General features: G+C 36.6%; 1 pseudogene; it reads left to right on the top strand.

The window, feature by feature from the left end:
• The window catches only part of LOC109372846 (zinc finger MYND domain-containing protein 11-like), a 114,133-nt pseudogene that overhangs the window by 60,026 nt on the left and 40,632 nt on the right, over window positions 1–13,475 (top strand).

Genomic DNA, 13,475 nt, shown 5'->3' with positions numbered 1-13,475 from the left:
AGTTCTTAACCATCGCGCCACTCGGCCGGCCCTCACTTTAACATTTTTATTCACGATAAGGACTTTCGTTGGTCGGATGGATACTTTCTCCTGTTTTTTCACTAGGAGAAAACTCACTTTTACAAGGAGGCTGCTTTTTCTGTGTAGGTTACCTTGAATCGGAAAATCAAACAAAAGCAACAAAAGTCCTTTTAATGTACACACAATTAATGGTATTCCCAAGTGTTTTCTCTAATAAATATTAGTAAAAATGTTTCAATGCAGGATAATGCTGATGTTGTCTCAACAGATTGAAGGGGCTAAACTCTTCCCAGGCAAGTATCTCGATTCAGGTTGGATGCTGTCAGAGCTTTCAGAGCCCAGAGCCACACTTCAGGAAGGGTCTGCAGAGGATGAGGTTTCAGAGTTAGATGCCCCTGGCCAGTTCTTCGTTGACTAGTGATGATAGTGGGTTTTGTGGGACTCAGACAGAAATCACAGGAAAGTTAAAAAGTTAACTTTCTTTATATTTTTACCTAGCTCTTGGTACTTTGACTCCTCTTTTAAGTTATGATTATTTGATCTCCTGTTTCCTGTTAGTATGTAATTTTATACTCCTGGCACATAAACAATACAGTTTTTTCTTATGTAAAGATTGGATTCATGTGTAAATTTCTGTCTTGCTACCTCATTTGTTTTCGATATTTCTAATACCTTGATTAGAAAAGTCTTACTTTCTGGCAGTGGAACATCATTTAAGGTGATAGGTTTCAAATTTAATAGACGTTAGTTTTTTATAGTTTCTGATAGGAAGAGATTTAATAATTAGGTATTGTGAGAATGTTGTTATCATGAATTCTCTCTAAAAATATATAAATGACAAAAATCTTAACATTGGTTTTTCGTGGAAACATTTCCCAAAACCTTTGCACTGTGTTTCCCTTCCGGTTCTACAGCAGACGAGCCAGCAGAGACACACTCAGCAGTCAGCTCTGAGCTGTGAACTTATGGCATGTCCTCAGTGGCAGGCTTGTCCATGGGGGCAGCTAGGACAAGTTACAAACTTAGAGAAGTTGTTCAGTGTTAGCACTCTTTGTGTTAGTTTAATGAATGCCTCCAAAGTCTCAGGAAAGAAAAACTCATGTTTTCCACTAACAAAAGACATGGAAGAAAAAATATTTTACTAGTATCATTTGATTTTTACACTAGAAATGTTCTTTAAAACTTCAGTAACAATGTTTTTTTTTAAACATTTTTATTGGGGAATTGGGGGGGTGGGAACAGTGCTGGGGAATTTGGTCTCCTGATAGGTTATTGTGTCAAGATATCCAATGGCCTCACTGATGTCCAGAAGTTTGTTGATAGAGTTTGTTGGAGTTTGATTGGAGGTGAATAGAAAATGGTACAATTTCACCTGTATCTGAAACATTTGATTTCCGTAAAAAAAAAAAAGAAGATATGAAGCAAATATGCGAACATATTAACATAAATTCAATATAATTGGTGGATACAAGGAAGTCTCCAGTATTATTCTCTGTGGTCCAGGGTATGTTTGAAATATTACATTTTTTAATCTTAAAAAAATGTCATGTAACTGTTGATGAAAAATATCCAGCCTAAGAGAAAACTTATGAGTTTATTTGAGCCAATCTGTCGACAATTGCCAGAAAGCAAAATCTCAATGGATTGAGAAAATGCTCCGAAGAATGGCAGTTTTACAGCTTGGTTTATACATAAAATCAAAGGAGGAAGGCTATGTGAAATCCATTTGTGATAGATTAAGGGGGTGGGAGAAAGCAAAGCAGGGAAATCTCTGGGATTGGATAAAAGTATATTGGAGAGACAGGCACTTCCTTTACATAGGTGGGTGCAGGGCAGCTAACAGCTTTTTACAGCACATAGAGATGGTAATCAGAAGACAACATAATAATGAGGAATTTTACAATTTCCAGTTCTGGTGCAGAAAAAGAATTAAAGATGTTATCTTAGGTACAAAAAGACAACAAACAGGCCCACTGAAAAGGCACAGATTAATTTAATAAGGAAGCTGAAGAAGTGACTTCCCGTCATGGCCCACTTAGTTAAAAAATTTTTTGTGTGTGTTCACGCCATCTTATTTTCAGTCTTCTGAGCTTGTCAGGTTTAACTTGTAGCCCCTTCTCTGTCAACATAACTCAGGGAGAGCTTGAGCACTTTAGTGATCCAGTCCTAGGTATATTTTATTGAACATCAACTTTTGCTTTATTAATCACAACATACATTCTTGCTTTCTTTATATGTTGACAACCACTCATGTAATTCCTATATTTTCTTTGGTGCTATTTCCTAAGTTTAGAGTAAAAGTATTTTCTATTCCAAAGTTTTATGGCTGGAGATTATAAAATTCTAAATTTAGAATCTTCAGAGCGGAAATTAGTGGTAATTGCTCCAGAGACTAAAACTAAGTGGGATGTTTGATTAAATCTGTTAAGTGATTTATATTTGCTGGTTTGGGATTATTTTGAACAAATGTTTCTCTAAACATATAAGACAATTTAGGTTTGTAATACCATGATAATTCTGTTAAGTGCTCAGGACTCCTTCCTTTTTTTCAGCACAGCTCTCACGAGTACAAATCATGCTAAGAGAAATAAATCACCTATATCTTCTTATTTTTATTCATTTTAGTACTAAGGGATTTTTAAATTTGTTTGTCTCTGTGTTCAGGTATAAGTCTCCAGTCCACGGTATGCATCCAAAAAAGACCACCCACCAGCTGAGCTTAGTTGTGAAAGATGGTCTTATTGTTGAAACTGTCACTGTGGGCTACAAAGGTTCAAAAGCTGGTATTGAACAAGAAGGATATTGGTTGCCAGGAGATGAGATTGTAAGAATGTTTTATCTGATAAATTTGGGGAAGCTGACATTTCAGTTTTTGAAGTTTATTTAAGTACAACCTATAGAAACTCATTTTCTGAAGTTTAATAATATTTCACTTTAACATTTTTTCTTTTTTTTTTTTAAAGATTTTTATTGGGGAATTGCGGGGAGGGGAACAGCGCTGGGGAATTGGGGGAAGGGGAACAGACAAGTTGCTGTCGTTTTGNGGCCCCAGTAACAATATTTTTATCAAAATAATTTTTCTGTTCACTTCCATATGGAAAAGTAAAGCTTTGTTGCCAATAAAGAAACTGGATACCAAGGTATGACGATATCAAATGATAGAAATCAGGCGACATCAGACATTTAAAGAAGGGCCATTGATAATTGATAGCTTACTGTATAATCAGAATATTCCAGATAATATAAAATTTCTAATCTCAAAATACTTGGAAACTTACAGATTTAGTATAGAAGGCTATCTTGATAATTTTTGAGATTTACCAATAGTAAGAACAACTTAATCCACAGCATTTTGCTTTGTGAATCTGTGTACATTTTTTCATAAAAGTGATTCTATTTTTTTCCCTTTTTAGATTTGAGCTTTTCCACATGCTTTTTTCCTCTTCAAGTTGAAGTTTCTTGTTTAGTTTAATTCAACAAGTAGAGTGATTATGTGCTTACCACTACATTAGATTTTGTATTCTAGTTTTTATATTTGTATGTTCTTACTGCACTTATTTATAGCAGTATCTTTTTCTTTTTTCTAGATGAAATCTTGTATGAAAATCAAACAACCAGTGTACAGATTTTATTTATTCATATTGGTTCTTATTCACAAACATTTTTATACTAAGTGTGCATATATGATGTAAGTACAAGGGAGTATATAAAAATTGTTCCTAGTTGATGAAATACACAAATATTAAAAATTCAGAGGCAATAATATAGTATAGTAGAAAGAGTTAAGGGCTTATATGCTATTATATACAGGGTTTCAATCCTATCTTAAGCATTTAGTTGTGTGATCTTGAGGAAATTTCTTAACCTCTGATCCTCATTCCTTAATTATGCTGCAATCTTACCAATATTCATTTTATTTGATTGTTTTAAGAATTAAATGAGACTGTATAAAGCATATGACTCTATATTCAAAGCAAGTTTTTGACTAGTGAATAATAAATATGCTTAAAACAAGAAATGCCTATATACAGTATAGCAAAAACACACACATTTCTTACTAACCATACATGCAAAAATTCTCATCAGGGTCTTTTTACTTTTCAACCTGTATCAAACAAAAGGACATTTGTATAGATATTTTCCTTTAAGTCATTGGACCTATATTTAAGATGTAACCATCAAGTGTTGAGACGTGTATGTATATTTCATGACTGAGGCTGGTTTACCACCTGGCCACCCAGGGGTTGTCATGTGCTACAATTTTTGTGTCCTAGGAATACTCTAGAAGGACACCACCTGACATGTGTTGCATTTCACACATCACAAGCATCTCAGACTGACTAGTTCTGTGTGTTTGTAGGGATTGTTGTGGCCCACTGTGTATGGGGGCCAATTTTGAACTACACAACATATAAAGTACCACTCCTCAGACAGCAGTGTGTTTATTCAGCAGTTTCCAGCACACAGCAATAAAATTTCTTATTCTAACAAAAGTAAACCTTAAGGAAGGGCCACCTTTTCTGATTTGCACAAAAGAACTCTGTGGGTTAATGATAGCCCTGCCTGCCGACATTTGCGTCTGGGACCCTTGTTTATAGTTTCTCTGCCTTGTATATGATATGCTGCCTCTAAAAACTTGAGTTATTAAATTGAAAGATGTACATTATTATTCATCTTGTTAACTTTCTGACTCAGTGTCAAAAAGAAAAAAGTCAAGTAAATATATATGGCCTTGGGAAGGAAAGGATTTTTTTATTATTTATTTTTAAACCTTTAATTCAAAGTTACAAATATTATTGGATGAGGGAAGTTCTGTCATTTGAAAAATGGATAGTAAAGCACTTTTTTTCTTTCTGTAGCTTCTAAAAATAGTTAGCAGTAGTTCAGAGGTGGGAGGGAAAAGTTGATTTCTCTTGATAAGTCTCACAACTTGTATCCCCTGAGATACTTTCTATTAGCAAGGAAGCTGGGCTCTCCTCATCTTCGCTTTCACAACTATGGTGAGAAAGACAAGGTAGACAAGAGTGGAGTTTTCTTTATGCCATGCAACTATGGCTGAGCACAGGGCTTGTGGTGTCATGCTTTCATTCCACCTGTTACCTGTTTTTCCAGTGCTTATTTTTAAAACCTTGATTCAATTGAAAAATATGCATATCTTGAGCAACATTATTTATATTAATCCAACGGTGATATAATACAAGCCTAATTCTGTTTTTCCAGTGCTCATTTTTAAAACCTCGATTCAATTGAAAAATATGCATATCTTGAGCAACATTATTTCTATTACATCCAGCAGTGATATAATACAAGCCTAATTCTTAATAATACATCTAGATATAATTATACGCAATCTGTTTAAGAAGAAAAAGCCTGTATAAGTGGAAGATGGTAGCCTCCATTGTACTGAGATTCCCTGTAGAAAGTAATGAATTTTAGACAGTTTGAGATGTTGATCCCAACCACCATTTGTAGCCTGATTGAAGTGATAATTCCTTTGGAGAAACTGTGATAAAATTACGCAATAGATAAGCATCTGCATGGTGATATTTTAAATATATCCATTAGAGATAATAGAATGAAAAATATAATTATTAAAAGTGAGGCCACTCTCAATTTAAATGGCTTGCTTAAACACTAGTCAATAAACAAGCAAAAATTTATGTACCAGCCAATTTTTAAAATGACAAGATTGCTGAACCTGGGAAACTCTTGTAAATTTTCTGTGGTCATCTTAAACTTCCAGATTTGTATGTCATTAATATCCATTTATAGGATACAAATAATTCTTTGCTAGATAGTTTTCATAGCTTTTGAAATTTTACTGGTAAGAGACCAATAGACCAAGGCACAGAGTGAAACTTTGTGATGTCTGACCGTTCAGTGTTTTGTTATATCAAGGCTTTTTTCTTTGATTTAAAAAAAATATTTATGTATGTTCTCATAGATTGCTTTTTCACCTATTTTCTCTAAAGAAATATACCATGAGTGGCTACATTCAATCCACATTTGATCACAGAATTTCATGTCATTCATTCTAACAACTTGAGAAATATATTTCTTGGGCAGAATTTTACCATTTGCTGGGCTCAGTTAGATTTGGTAGTTAGTAGCTCCCCTTGTAATAAGCACAAGTTATAAGTTAAATTCTTAACTTATAAGGTACACACTAAAGATAGGAAGGTTTTATAAAAGTATTTAATATAGTTTTGCATGTAACTTTGTGTTATGGGTCATTTGCACATAAAACATCAAATATGTGTTTTGATATTGAGGCAGTTCATATTACTTGGTGATTTTCAACTTTATTTCTAGTCCTTGGCACAAAGCTATGACTCTGTCCTATTATTTGGCAGATACTTTTGATCTGATATTAAATAATTTGGTCACCAGTGTAGAGGATGACTTAAAAGTGTAAAAAAATCATGTTTGCTATGAAACTATTGCTCTCTGTACTCACCTGCCAAATCTAGATTCAGGGTGTCATTGTTTCTTTCTTACTTAATGCCAGTTCAAAAATAATGTCTCTGTGTAGGAACCACAGTTTGCATTTTCACTTAGAATCTTTGTACCACTTTTGTTGCTTATGATTCAAGAGAGAGTGCAAACATGAGCTCAGGTCTTGGCGGCTATGCCCTGCTTCAGTGTGAGTGTTTGCTTTTCATGGGATCAGGTTTGCCTCACCAAGCCGAACCTCATGCTACTTTAAAAGTATGCCTAAATGAAAAGGTGGGATGAATTCTGCATTTTTGCTGTTTTTTTTCATTTAATGTTTTGATACCTTTTAAGGAGAATAACTAATGAAAATACATTTATTTTGAATGATGAAAAGAGATTTATGTGTTATATTGGGGATAAATGGATTTAGTCTTAACTCACACAGGGCTGAGGTGGACACTTCTCTCTCTCTCTCTCTCTCTCTCTCTCTCTCTCTCTCTCTCTTTCTCATCATCTGCTTATCCTGATTGCAAATGCCCAGTCAAAAAGAAGCTATGGAGAGCGAAAATGGCGGCAATGAGGAGGGCTCCCTGAGTTCTCCCCTGGAAATCGCTGCAATCCAAAGAGTTGGAGCTCAGCAAACAAACCTCTACTGAGCATACTGAGCAGCGAAGGGACTCCCATACCAAGTACTTAAATGTGGGCAGACCTGGCGAGTGGGGCAAGAGGGAGGCGAGATGCATGGAGGCACAGTCCACACCCACGGCTGCTGAGAGACTCGGGGTCTCAGATAGCAGATCAGAGAGTGTTCCTGTTGCTCCCTGCACCTCCGGCCCATGCTAACACAGAATCCTCAGGCCAGGCGAGTAGGGGAACAGAGAGAAGAAATGTGCCAGCAGAGGTGTGGTCCATCTGTGCCTGCGGTTGTGGAGCTGTAGGAATCCAGGACACAGGGGAGGTGTTTGCAGCATCAGGGAAAGCTCAGCCTCTGGGCCCATCGTCCCGCTGGGAGTGTGACAGGGCGCGGGCTCTGAAGCAGAAACCTCAGACCAGTACAGCAGGAGAAGAGGGAAGTGAGAAGCCTGGAGATGCAGACCGCACCCAGCAGCTGTGGAGACACGAGCTGCGGCACCAGGGTGGGATCCTGGAGTGCAGCAGAGGCTCTGCTGGAGCGTCTGAGTTCAAAATGGCAGGGTTTTTTTTCTTTTCTTTTTATTTTCTCTCTTTTTTCTCAGACAGAAGAAAATACACTGCATAGATAAGAGCCCACCCTTATCCTCCCTCAGAAACCTTGGCCCCCACCTTGCCAGAGCCTTAGACTGACCCCTGAAGAGAGGAGTAGGGTCAGATTACAGAGGTGCGCCTATTCCCAGGGAGTTGAGAAACTCCTCATGAGAAGAGGCTGCAGGAGTGTGCGCCTAAACACACCACCCCTGCCCCTACCTCTCCTGTGCGGCTCCGGAAGCAGAGCAACTTCAGCTGCTGAATCACTTAAGCCTCCCCAGCAGATGGCTTCTAGCAGCTTTGAAATCTCCATACTCCAACAGCCCCCAGTGGAAAGAGTGCCCGAAGACATACATCCAGCCCTCTGGCTGTGCAGAACTCGGAGTGCCACTGGGCCGGTGGGAGTAAAAACAATGTTGAACTTGTAAAAAAACTACCAATCACATCTCATAACCCCACCCATATAAAATATACCTGCATTACCAGGGTCATTTTAGGCGCCAGGCAGCCGGCTTTGCCCCCACAAGACACAAAGGAGTTTGTGTATAACAGGAAAACCTGGGGAGAGCTTGGTGGACTTCAGCCAAGATTGGCACTGGTTGTTTCTTGTTTTTTCTCTTCTTTGTTTTTTTGTTTGTTTGGTTTTGGTTTTGGTTTCTTTGGTGTGTTATAGTGTTGTTGTTAATTGGGTTCTTTTGGATGTCTGGGGTTTTTTTCGTTGGTTGCTTGTGTTGGTTGTTTTTGTTTTTTTCTATTTCATTATTACTTTTAGTTTTTTATAGAGGCACATATACAGGTGCATATATGTGGATATATATGTCCATATATATGGGGGTGTAGATGTATATATATAATATTTTTTTCTTTTTTATCTCTTTTTCCTTCTTTCTTTTCTACCCTCTCTCTCTTCCTTCTTTTCTGCTTTCTTGTCACTGCTCTACTTTTCCTCCTTCTTTCCATCTTTTTCTGCAATTTTCTTTTGAGGGGTGTTGCTATTTTGTTTCTTGTATTTATTCCATTTGTTCTTCTATTTTATTTTGTTTTGCTATTTGTTCCTTGTTTTTTTGTTGCTGTTGTTGTTTTGTTTCTGTTGGTTTGTTTGCTCCTTTTGTATGCTTGATATTTGTGTACATGTTGAGTGTAGATTGATGGTTGTTTTGTACATTACCTTTGGTGGCTGTTGTGGTTGTGCTTGTTGATCCATTTTGCTCTAAAACCTGCTCTGCAGTGGGGCCCAGCCAAAGAGGCACAAGAATAATCACACCCACAGACCAACTTTAGATAAAACCAGAGCATTATGGGGTCTAACCTACAAGAGTTACACCCAAAGGCAAATGGCTACAGGCAAAAGAGCCCATAGGGGCCAACCCTCATCAGAGGGATCAATCCTCACACAGCAGTTCATAAACTGTGGACACAGCTAATCCTCACATTCAGTCACCCTGAGAGTCAATCCAACCTACTGATAAGCTAAAAGCAATCAAAACTCGACCTCAACAGGAGAAGACACAGAACACAAGGAACACCTCTGGTACACACACACAGGAGAAAAGGGAGTCTGAGTAATTCAAATATAAAGGACACATACCACATGAGTTCACCCAGAAAAGACTGAGAGACCTAGGGGATCTATCTATTACATCAAAACAAACACAAAGAGTAAGCCAGAATGGGGAAACAAAGAAACACAGCCCAAATAAAAGAACAGTAGAAACCTCCTGAAACAGTGGAGCTAGAGGAAACAGAGGTAAATAACCTATTGGAGACACAGTTCAGAACACTGATTATTAGAATGTTCAAGGGAATTAATGAGAATGAAAAGGATAGAGAAATCATGAAACACAACCAGCTAGAATTAAAGAATACAATTACTGAATTAAATAACAAACTTGATGGAATTACTAGTAGATTGGATGAAGCAGAGGGTTGAGTCAGTGACTTAGAAGACAAGATAGCAGAGATCTTTCAAGCAGAACAACAAAAAGAAAAAAAGAATAAAAAACATTGAAAGTAGTTTAAGAGAGCTAGGCGACAACATCAAATGCAACAACATGTGCATCATAGGAATACCAGAAGGAGAAGACAGGAAGCAAGGGATCGAGAACATATTTGAAGTAATAATGTCTGAAAACTTTCCTAACCTGGCAAAAGAAATTGACATAGAAGCCCAGGAGGTGCAGAGAGTTTCAACCAAGATGATCCCAAACAGGCCCACACCAAGACACATTATAGTGAAAATGGAAAGGATTAAAGACAACAACAGAATTCGAAAAGCAGCAAGGGAGAGGCAGCAAGTTACTTACAAGGGCACCCCCATAAGATTATCAGCTAACTTTTCTACGGAAACTCAGCAGGCTAAAAGGGAGTGGCAGGGGGGCTTCAAAGTGATGAAAAACAAAGGCCTACAAGCTAGATTGCTTTATCCAGAAAGGTTATCATTTAAAATTGATGGAGAGATAAAGAGCTTCCCAAAAAAGAATAAGCTGAGGGAGTTCATTACCATCAAGCCAGCATTGCAGGAAATGTTAAAAGGGCTTCTTTAAGCAGAGGAAAGAGACAAACAACCTAACTAATGAAGACCAGGATCACAAATAACAACATGGCAATAACTACACACCTATCAATAATCACATTAAATGTAAATGGATTGAATGCGCCAATCAAAAGATATAGGGTGTCTGAATGGATAAGAAAGCAAAACCCTTACATATGCTGTATACAAGAGACTCACCTCAGATCAAAAGACACATACAGACTGAAAATAAAGGGATGGAGTAAAATATTTAATGCAAATGGAACTGAGAAAAAAGCTGGAGTAGCAATACTTATATCAGATAAAATGGCTTTTAAATTGAAGAACATAATAAAGTACAAAGAAGGGCACTTCATAATAATAAAGGGATTGATCCAACAAGAGGACATAACCCTAGTAAACATCTATGCACCTAATATAGGAGCCCCGAAATATATAAAAAAGATATTGACAGACATAAAGACAGAGATCAACAGCAACACTATTGTAGTAGGGGACTTCAACACCCCATTGTTACCAATGGACAGATCCTCCAGACAGAAAATCAACACAGAAACAGTGGCCTTAAATGACACTTTAGACCAGCTGGATTTAATTGATATTTTTAGAGCATTTCACCCCAAAGCAACAGAATATACATTCTTCTCAAGTGCACATGGAATATTTTCTAAGATAGACCACATATTAGGCCACAAAACAAGTCTCAATAAATTTAAGAAGATTGAAATCGTATCAAACGTCTTCTCCGAACACAATGCTATGAAACTAGAAATCAATTACAAGAAGAAATCTGGAAAGCTCACAAATGCATGGAAGCTGAATAACATGCTACTAAATAGCAAGTGGGTAAAAAATGAGACCAAGGAGGAAATCAAAAGATACCTCGAGACAAATGAAAATGAAAACACCACAACCCAAAATCTCTGGGATACAGTGAAAGCAGTCCTACGAGGGAATTTCATAGCAGTGCAGGTCTGCCTAAAGAAGCAAGAAAAATTTCAAATCAATTTCAAATCCTTACACCTCAGGGAACTGGAAAAAGAACTGCAAAATAAGCCCAAAGGGATACAAAGAAGGAGATAATAAAGACCAGAGCGGAAATAAATGAAATAGAGACCAGAAAAACAATACAAAAGAGCAATGAAACCAAGAGCTGGTTTTTTGAGAAGATAAATAAAATTGACAAACCTCTAGCCAGACTCATCAAAAAAAAAAAAAAGAGAGAGAGAGAGAGAGAGAGAGGACTCAAATTAGTAAAATCAGGAATGAAAGAGGCGAAGTGAAAACAAATTCCACAGAAATACAAAAAATCTTAAGAAATTACTATGAGTAGTTATATGCCAACACATTTGATAATCTGGAAGAAATGGATAATTTTCTAGAAGCATACAACCTTCCAAACTCAAGAAGAAACAGAAAACCTGAATAGACTGATTACCACCAAGGAAATTGAATCAGTAATCAACAAGGTTCTAACAAACAAATGCCCTGGATCAGATGGCTTCACAAGTGAATTTTACCAAACATTCAAAAAAGAATTATCACCTATTCTCAAACTATTCCAAAAAAATCCAGGAGGAGGGAAGGCTCCCAAACTTTTTCTATGAATCCACGATTACTCTGTTTCCAAAACCACACAAAGACAGTAAAAGAAAAAAAAGGAAAACTACAGGCCGATATCTCTGATGAACATAGATGCAAAAATTCTCAGTGAAATCTTGGCAAACAGAATTCAGCAATATATTAAGAAGATCACACATCATGACCAAGTGGGTTTCATTCGTAGTACCCAAGGTTGGTTCAACATCTGCAAATCAATTAATGTGATACACCACATCAACAAAAATAAAAATAAAAATCATATGGTCATATCAATAGATGCAGAAAAAGCATTTGACAAAATACAGCAGCCATTTATGATAAAAACTCTTAGCAAAGTGGGAATAGAGGGATCATATCTCAACATAATAAAGGCCATATATGATAAACCCACAGCTAACATCATACTCAATGGAGAAAAGCTAAAATCATTCCCCTTAAGATCAAGAACAAGACAAGGCTGTCTACTTGCTCCGCTTTTATTCAACATAGTTCTGGAAGTTATAGCCACAGCAATCAGACAAGAAAAAGAAATAAAAGGCATACAAATTGGTAAGGAGGAAGTAAAATTGTCATTATATGCAGATGACATGATACTATATATACAGAACCCCAAAGACTCCGTCAAAAAACTATTGGAACTGATAGACAAATTCAGTAAGGTAGCATGATACAAAATCAATATTCAGAAATCAGTTGCATTTGTAAAGACCAATAATAAACTTCTCAGAAGGAGAAATTAAGAAAACAGTTCCATTTACAATCACTTCAAGAACTATAAAATACTTAGGAATAAATTTAACCAAAGAAGTAAAAGACCTGTACTCAGAAAATTATAAGACATTGAAGAAAGAAATAAAAGAAGATACAAACAAATGGAAAAACCTACCATGCTCATGGATAGGAAGAATTAATATGGTTAAAATGTCCATAATGCCTAAAGCATTTTTAGGGCATTTTTCACAGAAATAGAAAATATAACCCTAAAATTTATATGGACCCAAAATAGACCCCGAATAGCCATGGCAATCCTGGGAAATATGAACAAGTTGGGGGTATCATGCTACCAGACATTAAAATGTACTACAAGTCTACAGTAATCAAAACAGTATGGTACTGGCATAAAAACTGGCACATAGATCAATGGAACAGAATAGAGAGCCCAGAATTAAATCCAGGCATATACGGGCAGTTCATCTCTGGCAATGGAAGCAAGAATTTACATTGGGATAAAGATAATCTATTTAATAAATGGTGCTGGGAAAATTGGACTGACACATGCAAAACAATGAAACTGAACCACCTCCTTATGCCATATACAAGAACAAATTCAAAATGGATTAAAGACTTAAGTGTAAGACCTGAAACCATAAAACTCCTAGAAGAGAATATAGAAAGTAAATTTGCAGACATTACCCTGAGCAATATTTTTACTGATACATCGCCATGGGCAAGGGAAGTAAAAGAAAAAATGAACATATGGGACTACATCAAACTTAAAAGTTTTTTCACAACAAAGAAAACCATCAATAAAACAAAAAGGAAGCCTAATGAATGGGAAAAGATATTTGTCAACGAGATATCTGATAAGGGGTTAATATCCAAAATTTATAAAACACTCACGCAACTCAACACCAAAAAAACCCCCCAAACAACCCAATTA

The sequence above is a fragment of the Hipposideros armiger genome, unplaced genomic scaffold (assembly GCF_001890085.2).
Source record: "Hipposideros armiger isolate ML-2016 unplaced genomic scaffold, ASM189008v1 scaffold_667, whole genome shotgun sequence".
Lineage (NCBI taxonomy): Eukaryota > Metazoa > Chordata > Mammalia > Chiroptera > Hipposideridae > Hipposideros > Hipposideros armiger.
The sequence above is the reverse complement of the archived record's forward strand: the minus strand, read 5'-3'. Positions and strand labels throughout refer to the sequence as shown.